The following is a 17060-nucleotide window of genomic DNA, read 5'->3' on the forward strand; positions in this document are numbered from 1 at the left end:
TTAAAGCTAAGGTATCTTATATGTACATTGGGTGAGAAGTCAAGGTGTCCAGAAGGAGAAGCCCAGAAATCTAAAGCTGTTCTCAGAGAGAGAAGGGGGATTAAAGATACTTCCCCTCCCAGAAGGAAAATTAAACAAATGAATTTATTACAATTAATGTTTTCTTTTGCTTACACGATGCTTTATAAATTTTGGAAGTATTTTAGAGATTTTCAAAACATTCAAAAGTAGAGAGAATATACACATAAGCCATAATCAATTAGGTTAAACAATTACAGATATTTTAACAATCTTGTTCTATCTTTTACCTGCCCACTTTTTTGGAAGGATATCTAGAGTATGTTAAAGCAAATCTCGTATTTCATATCACTTTGACCATAAATGCTTTGTGTCCTTTTAAGATTTTTAAAAAGACAACCATGTACAATGATTCATTTGACAAAATGAGCAGTTCTTCCTCTAATTATCTAATGCTCAGTTTGGGTTTACATTCCCCTGATTGTCTGAAAAATAACATCATATGATTAGTTTATTTAAATCTGGACCCAAATAAGTTCCATGTACTGCATTTGACTGATGAGTCCCTAAGTCCCTAAGGCTTCTTTCATCTCTAACAGTCTGCCCCTCTCCCCCCCTCCTTTTTTTTTTTATGTCATGTGCTTGTTAAGTAACCAGGTCATTTCTCTTGTTGCCACTCCTACATTCTAGATTTGGTTGGTTGCTTCTGTGTGGTATCATTTAACATGTTCCTCTACTCCCTGTATTTTCTTTAAGCTGGTAAGTGGATAAAGAGGTTTGATTGGATGCTGGTTCCATTTTTTTTGGCTAAGAATACATCATAGGCATCTCATTGTGAGTGATATTAGATGACAGGGATGAGTCTATGGGTTTCAGGTGGTCAGCCTGGTCCAACCATTACAATATTCCCTACCCACCTTTGCCTAAGGGTTTTAGCATGTAGTTTTGATGGTCACCTAAGGCCAGTTTTTCATGAGGGGTTGCAAAATGATTATCTAATTCTATCAATCCTTCTGCTTTTACTAGCTGGAATTCTACTACAAATGTACTCTGAAATATAATGTGTGCCCCCAAGAGAGGATTAATGGTTGATCCTTTATTTACCAGTTATTCAGAATAATGAGTGGTACTTTAGAAACTTCCAAAGTGACTAATTTTGTTAACATCATTTGAAATCACACAGTTTTACATACTTGACATGTTTCAAGCCATTAATGACATCTGTAAATAGCATGGAGTTAGATTTTATCTTATTTCTCTATAAATTCATCTAAGAGCTTTTGCCTTTTAACTAGGAGTCTAGTTCATGTATGTTGAATGGCCTATTTGATAAGTGTGATCTTTTTTTGTTGTTGTTGTTCTCTTTGAATTTTGGTTTCCTCTTTCAGTATTTTCTACATGGACTGCGTTTTATTTACATTTATGTATTCAGAGTTTTGGAGTGTATATTTAATAGATAACTATTGGGATATCTTCTCAGGCCATGTGCCTTGGCCTGAGAATGCTTCTACAACCAGATGGGTGACCCCTTGGCAGCCATATTTGTACAGAATGACCCTACAGCACTGGCCCTCGTTGAGGGAACTAGGGGTAGAAATCTGACTCTAACTGGGCTGATCAAAGTCTCTCTCCCAGGGATTTGGAATTGGGACCTTATTTGTGCTATCCATTTGGGGTTCCCTCCAGAGGTAAGGAAACCTATAAGCCAGAGCTGTGTTTGAGTCTTTGCACCATTCATAGTGGAAACTGGAAAGAAGGAAAGATGAAGCAGAGGTTCAAATATATTTAAAAGTGTCCTAGAAGGTAGAGAGAGGAGGCAGGAGACAAAGAGAGGGCAGGAGAGTGGGGGAAGGGAGAGGCCTGCCTGAGCACCTGGATTACCTGTGACTCTTTAGCCCCTGAATCTAATCCTTCATGGGCCCTGCTGCACTTCCTACTTAAGATCCCATGTGATGTCTCACCTGTATTTAAATGGCACCAGCTTGGTGTTAGCTTCTTGCCATGCTGCATGTTGAAAGTGGCTCTCCAAGAATACTCCTCAGTGGTGCAGGTCACTGACATGGCCATGACCTCTGGGCTCTCCCCTGCCCACACCCACTCAGACCTTCTCTTTTGAAGTCCCATCACTCTCCTGAGATGGAGTCAGTCCTTTAAAAAGATGCCAGGCTGGCTCTTTCCCTCACACACACCTGGCCTGCATCTCGTTACAGGAAAATTGTGCTTTTGGTAGATGGGCCTTGGCTATTTCCCAGCCACTGCCTTTTACTGTCCTACACTGCTGGATGCAACCTTGCATTCTCTCCAGGGAATTTCTTGTAGCTTCTTTCACTAGGCTTGAGGTTAGGGGAAGGACCTCTCTCCATGGAGGGGGCAGAAATCACAGCACCCGTAAGAACTCTCTGTACAGAAATCCACTCTGAAATTTCCAACCTCAAACTTTTTTTCTTTTTTTAAAGATTTTATTTATTTGTCAGAGAGAGAGAGAGAGAGAGGCAGGCAGAGGGAGAAACATTAACTTCAAAGTTTTATAAACATCAGAAGGGTATTGAGCTAAGGGTCACAAAATTGGTTATTGGCCATCTCCCTTCCCAGGTTATGCTTAGGTGATCAGCCTTTTACTTTAGAATGTGGGGGTAAGAAGACAAATCCCGCCTTGGGGATTAAATGAGCAAATATTTATTTCCACAAGTATAATATACACATATGCATAGTGTTCTCTAAGTCTCTTCTGCTCAGTCCGAACTCAGGGTCATTATTTATCCAAAATATACTAAATGAATAAGTTCAGTTGGCAAACTCCCAAAACTTGTAATAATCTGAGTGTTTAAATTCTCTGATTTTTTTTCTCTCACTGACCTAATATTTCTTTAAGGTTAAAACTAATAATATTTAATACCAACACCTTCTATTTGCTTATTCTTTAGTGTTTACACAAGATTTCAGATGAATGATTTCATTTTATCTTTATAGCAATCCTTTAGGGTTAACCTCATTACAGAGCATAAGAGACCGCGATCCATTACACAGACCCAGGTTCTCCTTATCTTATACTGCTACTACAGCTTAAACAAATACACAAATGCAGTAACAACAACAACAATGACATGGAGACCCTTGCCTGAGAAAGATATTTTAATTACTAGTCACGTTTGTATCTGAGCCCAAGTGTTGTGGCTGATGGCAGTCAGCAGGGAGGCCAGGAGCTGAAAGGATTAAATGACCCTCTTTGTGGCAATGGCTCAGGCTTTCTGGTGGGGGTGGGGAGCGGTATTTAAGAATTTTCTTTCTTGAGACCCCAAAACAAAAGCATCTCTATGTTGTAAAGATATCTGATCCCCAATGCTCTGTAGGCCTGTGAAGTTATGAAGACCAGGCTCAGCTCAAAGCTATGTAAGTAAAATACAAAATACCAACACCTTGGTTTCCTTGCATTTCACACCTGTGCTCCCCCCCCACCAACACCCCCTTTTGAGCAGCAGATTCTCAGCCAGGTCCAGTCTCGGCCCCACAGGAAGGAACATGCTTACAACACACAATGAGCTTCTACTTCCACTCATCAGTTCCTGCTGGAGTTGCCCACCCAAACACTGTTTGGAGTTAAGATTAATCAGTGTATTTGAAATTGGAATCATCTTTTCCCCTTTGTTTTCTCCCTTGCTCTAACTAAATTCCCACCCTAGTCTCAAGGCATGACAAATACATAAACAATTTATTAGGGAATAAATTTCTGACCCCCTTTGCTCTACTTTTTCCATTTGCAACTTTCTAGTGCCTTCCAGTTTGGAGAGAGAATTATCTGCCCGTTCCCAGCCCCCATTCAGCTCCTCCCAGTAAGCTAAAAAAATCTCTAACTTATTCTTTTATTGGTTGCATCACATTCTATCTTACTGGTATTCCAAAGCTTATTCAACCCTTCCCTTCATTAGTTCATACTACTTCCAAGATTTTTATCCTTATGAACAGATCTGTAATCAGCATCTTTGTCTCCTATTGTTTCCAATTGTTTTCCATATTGTTCCAATATGTTTACATTTCTGTGGGATAGATTCCCAGCAGTCAAATCAAGAGTACCTCTATTTTCGATTTTAAGAGATGTTGATAAATTGCTTTTTAAAATGTGCTGAAACTGTACCTTTCCAACTGTAGCAGATGAAATGAGTAGGTGTTATGATTCACTGATTTTTACCAGTTTGATGGTACGAAATAATATCTGTTTGTCATTTCTGACTCTGAGGGGGGTGGAGAATATTTTCATAGTTTATCAGATGTATTGTTTGGGTTTTACTCTTCTATGAAGTGTTTATTCATAATCTTTATCCATTTTTTTATTTGATTTTTTTCTATTCATTATCAATGTAAAAAGCTACTTTTGTAATATGGAGATTAACCTTTAATCTGTTAACCACGTTACAAATGTTAGCCCTATTTAACACTAATTTATAGACTCTGAGTGTACCTTCCTATTAAATTATAGAAATGTTATTTGTCTTTTTCTATTAAAACATGTTTTCTCTTTGATAGTATGTTTTTTAACATTTATTTATCTAATCAAATGGGTTTCATTTTTTTGTATAAGGTGTGAAGTTACTTTCTTTTTTTCTAAAGCATTAAGTAACTTCTTAATAACATTTATTGAATTGTTTTTTTCTGTCCCCACTAATTTGTAATAGCACTTTATTTATATGCAAAATCCTTAAGTATTTTAAGGCCTATCCATGGGTCATTATAATCTGGTGAGCCAGCCATTTTTATTACAAATTTTGATTTTTTCAAATTTGGTAAGGTATGTTCTTCCTCTCCCATTTCATCTTTTTTTAAAAAAAGAAAAAGAAAGAAAAGGCATCCAAATTGGTAAGGAAGAAATAAAATTTTCACTGTTTGCAGATGACATGATACTATCTATAGAAAACCCTAAAGACTCCACCAAAAAACTACTAGAACTGAAAAAAGCAGGATGCCTGGGTGGCTCAGTAGATTAAGTGTCTGCCTTCAGCTCAGGTCATAATCCCAGGGTTCTGGGATCGAGTCCTGCGTTGGGCTCCTTGCTCAGCGGGGACCCTGCTTCTCCCTCTGCTTGCTCTGCCTGCCACTCTCCCTGCTTGTGCTCTCTCTCTCTGACAAATAAATAAATAAAATTTTTTTTTTTTAAAAAGAACTGATAAAAGCACTCAATAAGGTCACAGGATACAAAATCAATATACAAAAACCCACTGCACTTCTATCCACTAATAAGGAAGTAGCAAAAAGGGAAATTAAGAAAACAATTTACAATTGCACCAAAAAGAATAAAATACCTAGGAATAAATTTAACCAAAGAAGTGAAAGGCTTGTACTCTGAAAACTATAAAACACTGATGAAAGAAATTGAAAATGACACAAATAAGTGGAAAGATAGTCCATGCTCATGGATTGGGAAAACAAATATTGTTAAAATGTGCATACTACCCAAAGCAATCTACAGATTTAATGCAATCCCTATCAAAATATTAAGAGCATTCACAGAACTAGAACAAACAATCCTAAAATTTGTATGGAACCACAAAAGATCCAGAATAGCTAAAGCAATCTTCAAAAAGAACAAAACTGGAGGTATTATAATGCCACATTTCAAGATATACTATAAGCTGTACTAATCAGAACAGTATGGCATTGGCACAAAAATAAACACATAGATCAATGGAACAGAATAGAGAGACCAAAAATAAATCCACAAATATATAGTCAGTTAATATTTGACAAAGGAGGCAACAGAATATGCAATGGGAAAATGACAGTCTCTTCAAAAAATGGTGCTAGGAAAACTGGACAGCTACATGCAAAAGAATGAAACTTGACCACTTTCTTATACATGCACAAAAATAAATTCAAAATGCATTAAGGGACTAAACGTGAGACCTGAAACCATAAAAATCCTACGAGGGAGCACAAACAGTAATTTCTCTGACATCAACTGTAGCAACATTTTTCTAGATACATTTCCTGAGACAAGGGAAACAAAAGCAAAAATAAACTATTGGGACTACACCAAAACAAAAAGCTTCTGTAGAGCAAAGGAAACAATCAACAAAACTAAGACAACCTACTGAATAAGAGAAGATATTTGCTAATGACATATCTGATAAAGGATTAGTATCCAAAATATATAAAGAACATATACAACTCAATGCCAAAAATACCCAAGGGATCAGATTAAAATGGGCAGAAGACATGAATAGACATACAGATAGCTGGCAGACACATGAAAAGATGCTCAGCATCACCCATAATCAGAGAAATAAATCAAACCCACAATAAGATGTCACCTCACACTTGTCAGAATGACTAAAATAAAAAATACAAGAAAAAAGTGTTGGTGAGGCTGTGGAGAAAAAGGAGTCTTCATGTACTGTTCATAGGAATGAAACTTGGTGCAGCCACCGTGGAAAACAGTATGGAGGTGCCTCAAAAAATAAAACTAGAATTACGATAGGATCTAGTAATTCCACTACTGGGTATTTACTCAAAGAATATGAAAACACTAATTCGAAAGATTTTTGCCCCTCTATATTTATTGCAACATAATAATGGATAGCCAAATTATGGAAGCAACCCGTGTCCATCAACTGATGAATGGATAAAGAAGAAGTGGTATACATATATATATATATATATATATATATGTATACAATGGAATATTACTCAGTCATAAAAAAGAATGAATCTTGCCTTTTGCAACGATATGGTTGGAGCTAGAGGGTATAATGCTAAGTGGAATAAGTCAAGTGGAGTTGAAGTGAAGAAAGATAAATACCATATGATCTCATTTATATGTGGAATTTAAGAAACAAAACAAATGAGCAAAGAAAAAAAGAGACAAACCAAAAACCAGACTTTTAAATATAGAGAACAAACATGGTTACCAGAGGGGAGGTGTGTGGAGGATGGGTGAAATAGGTGAAAGGGATTAAGAGTACACTTATCGTGATGAGCTGAGTAACATATAGCATTGTTGGATCACCATACTGTACACCTGAAACTAATATAACACTGTATGTTAATTATATTAGAATTAATTTTTAATTTTTAATTTAAATTTTTTAATTTAAATTTTTTTAATTTTTAATAATTAAAATTTTAATTTTCAATTTTTAATTTTTTAAAAAATTAATTTTTTAATTTAAAATAAAGTGTGAATAGGTGAGTCATAGACTAAGAGAAGAACTCATATTCAGATTATATAAAGAACTTCTGTCATCAAAAAAATAAATAGCTGTTTATTAAAAGTGGAGAAAAGCCTGGATAGGCAACTCAAAACAGTGGTTATTTAAATATCTAATAAACATATTAAAAGATGCTCAACCTCATTAGCCATTAAAGAAATGCAAATTAAAATTACAATGTATTACCACTATCTGCCCACCAGAATATCTGAAATTAAAAGGAGTGAAAATACCAAGTGTCACTGAGGACATAGAGCAACTGGGGAAGGTGTAACTTTGTTCAAACACTTTGGAAAACTGTATGGCACTATATAATACTACACACATGCCTACTTTATGGCCTGCAATTCCGCTCCTAGATATAAACCCAAGAGAAACATATGTGTCCACCAAAAAGGACGTGTAAGAATAGCCATAGGAACTTCCTTCATTATAGCCCAAAAGTGGAAAAAAAGGGTTGCCATGTCAGCTGGGAAAAGTATAAACTCATCATGTGATATTCGTGTAATGGGATACTATACAACAAGACACCCTGATGCACACAACAACATGGGTGAAAATCTTTTTTTTTTTAAATTTTATTTATTTATTTGACAGAGAGAGGCACAGCGAGAGAGGGAACAGAAGCAGGGGGAGTGGAAGAGGGAGAAGCAGGCTTCCCGCCGAGCAGGGAGCCTGATGTGGGGCTCGATCCCAGGACCCTGAGATCATGACCTGAGCTGAAGGCAGACGCTTAAAGACTGAGCCGCCCAGGCGCCCCTGGGTGAAAATCTTAAACATTTTGTTAAGCAAAAGAAACCAGACATGAAAGAGTATATATTATAGAATTAGAACTCTATACTGTACAAGAATAGTAAAAATCAGCCTGTGGTCTTAGACATCAGAATAGTGGTCAGGATTTTTTTTTTTTCCCTGGGAAAAAGATGGAGGGGATTTTCTGGGGTGAGGCAAATTATATGCTGATCTTTGTGGTGGTTATATAGCTGCACATAAGTGCAAAAAATCATCAAACTGTATACTTATGATTTTTGCACTTTACCTCATGAGTTATATCTCAAAAAAAAGCAAAAAAGGAAAAAATAAAGAGCATCCATATCAGATTTCTCTAGTTGCTTATCTAATTTTTGACAATATAAAAATTCTGACTTATTTAAGAAAGCACATAGAACTCCATTCAGCAGAAGTGTACCTATTCCAAAATTCCCAAAATTCTGGCTAATGATGTACTTTTATAAGTTTAAGTAAAGTGCTAATTTGTGGTATGAAAGAAACCCTCTTTACTCTCTGTAGATCATGAAGATATTTTTTTTAAAACAACTTCTATTAACATTTCAGCTTTATCTTTTACCTTTAGGTCTTTAATCTATCTAGAGACTACATTTGCATACCATTTTAGGTAAGGATCCAGTTGTATTTTTCTTTGGATATGGATCACTTTCCTTGCTCCTTGAAATAATTTTCTTCATTATGCATTAATTTCTATTTACACATGGATCTAAATTCCCAATTCTATTCTATTTATTTTCATGCCAATCCTATACTGTTGTTATTAGTATGGCTTGGTGGTAGGCCCCCATTGAAAGGAGAGCAAATTCCCCTTCTCAAAGTTAACTTAGTTATTCATAGATCTTATTCTTCAGTGGACATTTAGAACAAATCAAGTTCTTTATAAAACTGTGAAACCAAATTTTTGACAGGGATTGAATTGTGTTAATTATTTCAACTCCTGTATTTTTTTCTATTTTATATTTCATCTGCTTCTTTTCAATGACTTCTTCCTGCTTCATATTAATAATAACCCCCCTGATGCTTTGGAGATATTGTTGTGCTTACTTTAAATTCCTTGCTCATCTGATCTAATAATGCTTCTTTTTGCAGTACGTTTTTTGTACTTGTTGATATTTTTTAAGTAGTTGTGTTCTTCTCTCATTTCTTCTTTTGGCCTGTGACTTTAAGTTTCCCTGGGAATATCAGCTACCTTATCCTGTAATGTCCATAAAGGAAAGGTCAAAACACACACTCTAGTTCTCATCCTACCAGACAGTTTAGGGGAGGCAAGGAGGTGAACCTAAGAACTCCACTGATCACCATTTCTTTGCCACTACTCCACCAGTCAACTCTTGGACCGCAATGCCATCTACAAACTCATCCAAAGAAATGGAAATCCACCAGCTCTGGGATTTGGGGGAGGGATGTGGAATACTGGATGTCAAAGGCCTGGTCTGGTTGCCACATCTGGTTTCCCCAGCTCTGCAGGGATTTTATGAAGTTGATACTTCCCTGCCAATGTGGGGTGTACCTAAGGTGATAGAACCTGTGACACTCTTCCAGCTCAATGGGACAGGCAGCAGAACTTAAAATGCTCTTAATGTTCTATATCTTCATAGAAATGTGGTTCACATTTGTCGAAATCATTGAACTGTATGCTCAAGACCTGTGCATCCCACTGTGTAAACAGAGTACCTGGGAATGACAGGACGTTACTATCATCACCTTTTGTTTTACTGTTACTGAACAGTGATCTGGATAGTATTAAAGTATGTTGTAAAACTAAATTGGAATTATAAATATGAGAAAGAAAGATGTAATACTATATTTGTTAGCTCTTACCGTATTTCCTCTGGAATCCCCAAAACCTCATTGAAAAAAATACTAGAACTACGGAGAGTTTAGTAAGATTGCCAGTTAATCAATAAACGACATCGATCTATAACTGGGGTCACAGTTCAAACGCATACAGCATTTTCACCGAATGAAAATGGGTGAAAGGAAATAAATTGTGAGGAAGGTAGTACAAATTTTTTATTTTATTGAATTTTGGTTTAAACAAGTGATATAAACAATTGCTATACTGAAGATTATATTTTAAATTTGAAGTAGAAAAAATATAAATTGATAAATCAAAACAATCTCATTTTGCCATTTTTTCTCACTTGGGGATACTGATTTAAACCTGAAAAAAATAACACATTTTATAGTAAGATAGCAATATCAAGTTTTATGTTTCCATTGTCATGTGCAGAACAGAATTCAACCCTGAAGCCTTTAACTGGGAGTGATATTTTGTTTCATATGGTTTCATATGTCATAAGAGAAAACAGCTGCTCACAAATTTAGGAAATTCCTAACTTAACATAATCTTTGTATGATGATTTTTCTATTTAGTGCAATCATACCCCGGATATTTGCACAGTTCTCATGGAATGATATAAACATGTGTCACAGTATGTTCTGAGCTCAGAAACTGCCATTTGTAGCTCTTCATTCAGTCTTCTCTGATAAAGATAAAGTGAGCATTGTTGGTCCCTTTTCTCAAAATGAGAAGTTGGCACACAGTAGGCTGTGTAGACTCTAGGGTTCAGAGGTTAAGAGCATTGATTCGGCAGCCAGACTGTGTGGATTCTATCCTGGCTCCAACACTTGGGAATTGTGACCTGGAGGCAATATTTCAACCTTTCTGGGCCTCAGCGCATCATCTATAAAGTGATGACAATTATAGCACCTATACCAGAGGGAAGATTAAATCACCGAACATAGCTCTAAGAACAATGCTCATTGTATAGCAAGCACATTGTATTAGTTATTATTAAGAACCTGTTTTTGAATTCAGTTTTTAACCCTACTATTAGGGAATATAGTTCATGCTGACATATTTTCATTTTTGGAAACTGATTGCAATGTAAGAAGGTAAGCTAAGGCTGAAGTCCATCATGTCTGAGGGTGCTAAATCATAACTGGGTATCTATCTATAGGCTCTTTTATAGAGTATTTTCAAAGTAGGTAGGAATGTTTGTCAAAGCAAAGGCCAAATCTTTGAGTCTTCTTTGTAAACTGAGGTGGGTATTTTCCTTGAATGATCTAACAAGTCAATTCATTTCTAATCCCCCGCTAAGCCACTACCCTCCATGCAGAAGAGCGGACTAACAGACTGCTGCAATGTGTATCCAAATCATTGAGAACAGTATTGAACCTTCCCCCCAGGGTCAAGCGACTTGAGTGTATCCAGGTTACGGTGTTAATTACCCCACATCCATGTGATACTCTGTTTCTAATTCTTTAATTCAATCGAGGATTTACTTCATTTGAGGCAGCAAGTAGATGAAAAGTTAATACCTTAGATGTAGATGTCCTGACAAATAGGGTGATAACCCCGGGCATGGAAGGAACATCATCTCTAGGTAGATTTACCAATTTTGTCATGTTTATTAAAATTCTTTACATAGTTGAACACACAAAAATAAGTTATTATTTGATTTTATGTTTTCATGGACACTGTGTCCAAATTTTCTTTTGGTGCGTAAGATTTCACATTGCCACCATAAATTAAAATAACTAACAGGGAGATATTATTATTTGTCTTATCAACTATGATAGAAAATGCTACAAGTGACTTCAAATTCCATGCCATTTTTTTCTATCACTTCTCAGCCATATTTTAACATGCTGAAGGTATTTAGGGAAAACTTAAGCTTCTATAACAAAGTACAGTGGCATAAAGAAAAAAGAAGTTTATTTCTGTCCCATCTAATAGTTTCAGAGTGTGTGGAGTCCTGGGTGGCTGGGCTGCTCTGCCTCATGCAGTCATTTGCAGGTTCCATCTTGTTCCAGCCTTTCTTGAGGTGTTTACCTTGTCCGCATGATTGAAATGGGGTTCTGAGGACCCATTTGCAGGAAGTGCTGAAGAACATGACAAGCATTTTTCTCAACCAGTGACACAGGATTAATATCTATCCCTTTTGCTCATTGCATGGGTGTTAACCTAATCACATGGCTACCATCGCCACAAAGGAGGCTGGAAAATGTAGTCCATATAGAATTTGTCAGAAAATGATCAACCCCCACTAGAAAGAGTAACAGTTATTTCCCACTAAATTTATATTTGTAAATGTTTGTTAGAGTCATGCAATTTTTGGTACACTGAATAGACACTCATATAAATTTATTATCTAGAAAAGGTTTTGATGTGTAGGCATTTTTTTTCCATTTAACATGGGACCTCGTGTTACTATAGCACAACTATTCAAATTCTGAAATTAAAATTCTGGTCTTTCTATTTCAATTTAAGATGTAAATCACTTATCTTTTCTATATATAGGAATATATATATATATATATATATATTTGTACACACACCTATATAGATACATACACACATTTAACAAACTCTGGTTAGTTATAAAATGATATCTTAATAAAATTGGCTTTCACCTGCTTCTCTTTCATAATTAGTCTCTCTCGTTTTTTTCAAACATCTATTCTTCTTCGTCTTTTATTCTCCCAGATTTTGATAGAAACATAGAAAGAAGAAACTATTTTTACAGAACTTTAGGATAAGGAAAACAGTATTACAAGTATAACTATAAATGGCAACAGGCATCGAACCTCCGTGTGCAGGAAGCCAGAGGAGGGCTGTGCTTCCCGGGAGCCTATGTGTTCCATCCACCCAGAACAGCCCCTGCATGGGATGGAGGTCCAGGGTTGCAAGATCGTCTGCCTCATCAGAGAATCTGGAACTCTGGATTCCTGTTGCCATCCCCTGATTAAAACAAGATATATGGCCAATTAATTCAAATTAGAAAACAAAGTAAAATAATAAAAGCAAAACTACATGTAGTTAGGCCGCCAGTGTGCGGGCCCCCCAGATACATCTGTGGGCTGGAACGTGCTTACAGATGACCAGTTTGCACCTTCTGACTTAAGGCTTATAAGCAATAACCTGTGGGAAAATTTAAGAGAATAAAAAGCTCACACTTGTAATGATGACAAAAATTATTAACAACTGAGGAATAAACTTCAGAGGAGTTGTTAAAGCCAATAGGAAAAAAAATTATAAAACTGAATTGATGGATATAAAAGATTTAAATAAATCCTAATTATACTGCATTTCAGTAAGAGAAAACAATCTTATGGCTATTGTGATGATTAACCTTATGTGTTACCTTGACTGTGCCACGGCACCTGGTTTTTGGTCAAAGACTAGTCTAGAGGCTCCTATGAAAATATTGTTTAGAGGTGATTAACATTTAATCAGCAGACTGTGGGTAAAGCAGATTACCTCTAAGATGTGGAGGGGCCTCCTCGAAACAGTTGAAGACCTTAAGAGAACACTGAGGACCCCCAAGGGAGAAGGAATTCTGCTCCAGAAAAACCTTTGGATTTGAGAATGCACCATCAAGACTTCCCTAGCTCTCCAGCCTACCAGCCTGTCCTGCAGATTGCAGACTTGCCAACCCCATAGTTACAAGAGCCAGTTCCTTAAAATCTCTGTCTCTGTCTACACACACACACACACACACACACACACACACACACACATCCCATGGTTCTATTTTCTGGAAAACCCTGACTAATACAGCTATGTAAATTCTCCTCTCATCATCCAAATTCAGTGAAATGTCAAATGCTCACCAGGATGGTGATGGTGATGATGAAGATGATGATGATAAAGATCAGGGAGCTGATGATTTTATGTGTGGGGAAAGGCCCATTGACTACATGGTTTTAAAGCTGACCTTGAAAAATACATATAAATAGCAAAAGTAAATATTAAGTAATAAATTCAGAGAGGAAAACATGCCATACCAAGACTGTAACATATATACAGGGATAAGTAACAGCATAATACTAGAATACCAAATCAAAGAAATAAAACCAAAGATTAAAATATACTTAAGCATTTAATGTATAAGTGTAGAATTTCAAATAAGTGAAGAAAGGATATATTTAATGAATACAAGGTGTTGGGACAACTAGTGAAGCATTTTGAAAAATACTAATTTAATTTCTGTATTCTGACCAGAAACCACATAGATTCTGTATTTTGACTATAAGCCACAAAATAAAGATATAAATGCAAAATGAATATATAAAATATGAAAGAAAACAGATCAATACAAATAAAATCTTGGGATAGAGATGACTTTTTTAAAAGTATCACACTAAGAGGAATTATGAAACTATCATTACATTTTACCATATTAACACTCAAAAATAAAAAATATTTGCAAACCAATGAGAGAAAATTATTTAGAAATCAATAAGAAAGGCACAATTACCCAATAGGAAAATAAACAAAGTACGAGAAAGACAATCTATGGAAGAAGAAAAACAAATAGCTTACATACATTGAAAAAGTCTACCTTATAAACAATTACAAATAAAAAAACATTGGAATGCTACATTTTACCTAAAAGTTTGGAAAAATAATCCTGTTGCTAATAGATGTAGAAAATGGATATAAAAACTGAGAATGGTGAAATCTTTTTGGAGGGTAGCATCCAAATATGTGTGTGTGTGTGAGTGTGTGTAGTGTGTAGTGTGTGTGTGCATAATGATATACTCTTTATTCATATTTTTATTCACTTGAATCCAGCAATCCCTCCTATGGGACTACATCATGAGTCCAAGTCATAATCATTTCATTGTCACAACAAATAAACACCAAAAAACAAGTGACCCAGAAACTTACGTGACCCAACAGAAGGGAGGCTTATTATTACAGAGTCCAAACCTAAGAGAGATATATGAGATCGTGTGTAAGACAGACACGGGAATGGAAGGCCTCAGTGAGAACGCACACAGCATTCAGTCCATCCCTTGCTTTACCTTGAGATCCCCTGAGAACAAACTTTAAGAAGAGGAATATAGTGGTACTGGGAAGCTTTTATAGTAAATTGAAGAAGTAATCATGAATTGTGCAAAGATATGTCTAAAAATTTGTTTACGAAAATTACATATCATACATCTAAATTCGTTGTCTAAATCATAGTAATCCCCCATAATGGCAAAATATATGGGCATTTAAATTATGTTAGAGAAGACTGTTTAATAACATAGAGAATCAGTTACCATATAGTCTCTATTATTATGAGAAAACATAAATTTCAAAAAAAATATGCTGTGAATTAAATTTACATTTGAATTATAAATACAAATTGGTCACCAGCATGTGACTAAAAATTGAGAGGATATTTCCTTTTTGTGCCCATTAATAGCATAGCAGCGGCTCAAATCTCTATGACTATTTTGACTACACGGAGTAGACATTTCAGTCCTTCCCAGGGTCTTCTTGCTTGGTGTTTCTAGGACACCTGCTGGTTGGTACTAGCACTGTTCCTGTCATCCCCTGGGACACGACTTACTCCCCTCCAAGGGGCTGCTCAAAGTCTCAAACTGATTCCTGCTTATTGCTCCCTGCTCTCTCCTCACAGCTGTGTCTCCATTGTGGGCACAGACTTGACTCCACTCACTGGACTAACAGAAAGAGTAAGACTGGAATTTTCTTTTTTTTTTTTTAATTTTTTATTGTTATGTTAATCCCCATACATTACATCATTAGTTTTAGATGTAGTGTTCCATGATTCATTGTTTGTGCATAACACCCAGTGCTCCATGCAGAACGTGCCCTCCTCAATACCCATCACCAGGCTAACCCATCCTCCCACCCCCCTCCCCTCTAGAACCCTCAGTTTGTTTTTCAGAGTCCATCGTCTCTCATGGTTCGTCTACCCCTCCGATTTCCCCCCTTCATTCTTCCCCTCCTGCTATCTCCTTTTTTTTTTTTCTTAACATATATTGCATTATTTGTTTCAGAGGTACAGATCTGAGATTCAATAGTCTTGCACAATTCACAGCGTTTACCAGAGCACATACCCTCCCCAGTGTCCATCACCCAGTCACCCCATCCCTCCCACCCCACCCCCCCACTCCAGCAACCCTCAGTTTGTTTCCTGAGATTAAGAATTCCCCATATCAGTGAGGTCATATGATACATGTCTTTCTCTGTTTGACTTATTTCGCTCAGCATAATACCCTCCAGTTCCATCCACGTCATTGCAAATGGCAAGATCTCATTCCTTTTGATGGCTGCATAATATTCCATTATATATATATACCACCTCTTCTTTATCCATTCATCTGTCGATGGACATCTTGGCTCTTTCCACAGTTTCGCTATTGTGGACATTGCTGCTATAAACATCGGGGTGCATGTACCCCTTCGGATCCCTACATTTGTATCTTTGGGGTAAATACCCAGTAGTGCAATTGCTGGATCATATGGTAGCTCTATTTTCAACTTTTTGAGGAACCTCCATACTGTTTTCCAGAGTGGCTGCACCAGCCTGCATTCCCACCAACAGTGTAGGAGGGTTCCCCTTTCTCCGCATCCCCGCCAACATCTGCCATTTCCTGACTTGTTAATTTTAGCCATTCTGACTGGTGTGAGGTGGTATCTCATTGAGGTTTTGATTTGGATTTCCCTGATGCCAAACGATATTGAGCACTTTTTCATGTGTCTGTTGGCCATTTGGATGTCTTCTTTGGAAAAATGTCTGTTCATGTCTTCTGCCCATTTCTTGATTGGATTCTTTGTTCTTTGGGTGTTGAGTTTGATAAGTTCTTTATAGATTTTGGATACTAGCCCTTTATCTGATATGTCATTTGCAAATATCTTCTCCCATTAAAAATATGGAACGCTTCACGAATTTGCATGTCATCCTTGCACAGGGGCCATGCTAATCTTCTCTCTATCTTTCCAATTTTAGTATATGTGCTGCCGAAGCGAGCACAAGACCGAATTTTCTATGAGATGTTAATTAAATTTCATGGAAAAATAAAGGAAATATCACGAAGATTAACAAACAACAATTGCTGAATATGGACATTCAAAGAGCACACTTACCAAGGCTTGGTTGAGGGGCCCTCAAAGAGTCTCCTCCCTTTGTACCCTGGCCCAGCTCCACAGGCTGGGGAGAACTCCAAGGGTCTTGCCTCAGATCCCGGGCCCAACCTCCATGAAGCTCCTAGAGAGAACTCCCCCTCCTCTTATCCTATTTATGATGC

The 17060-nt window shown here is 36.7% G+C and overlaps 1 non-coding gene across 1 annotated transcript; it reads right to left on the reverse strand.

The window, feature by feature from the left end:
- Window positions 1–16679: 16679 nt before the first annotated feature.
- Window positions 16680–16786, reverse strand: LOC116648583. The gene has a single exon (XR_004302551.1). It is a non-coding gene; the product is annotated as a U6 spliceosomal RNA (small nuclear RNA).
- Window positions 16787–17060: the final 274 nt, after the last annotated feature.

The sequence above is a fragment of the Phoca vitulina genome, unplaced genomic scaffold, assembly GCF_004348235.1.
Source record: "Phoca vitulina isolate PV1807 unplaced genomic scaffold, GSC_HSeal_1.0 scaffold44, whole genome shotgun sequence".
Lineage (NCBI taxonomy): Eukaryota > Metazoa > Chordata > Mammalia > Carnivora > Phocidae > Phoca > Phoca vitulina.